This window comes from Arachis ipaensis, chromosome B09 (assembly GCF_000816755.2).
Source record: "Arachis ipaensis cultivar K30076 chromosome B09, Araip1.1, whole genome shotgun sequence".
NCBI classification, from domain to species: Eukaryota; Viridiplantae; Streptophyta; class Magnoliopsida; order Fabales; family Fabaceae; genus Arachis; species Arachis ipaensis.
In genome coordinates, this window is record NC_029793.2 from 111,150,004 (window position 1) to 111,150,288 (window position 285).

Sequence of the window (285 nt, forward strand, 5' to 3'; positions counted from 1 at the left end):
TTAAAAATATTTTTTAAAACTTACATCAAGCATTTAATTCACTTTGGCAAATAAAATTATACTCACACGGTCGAAATAAATAATTTTTTTTTTTTGCGGATAACAATAATGATTTTTGTACCTTATATATTCACTTGAAGCAATTATATTAGTTGACTAGTTAGTAGATTTTTTATTGATTATTATTTACACCACATACAGAATAAAATATATTTTTTGATGGAATGTATTTTTTAAAAATTTATACAAATAAAAAATAGAACTTTTTAAATATTTTTTAATATA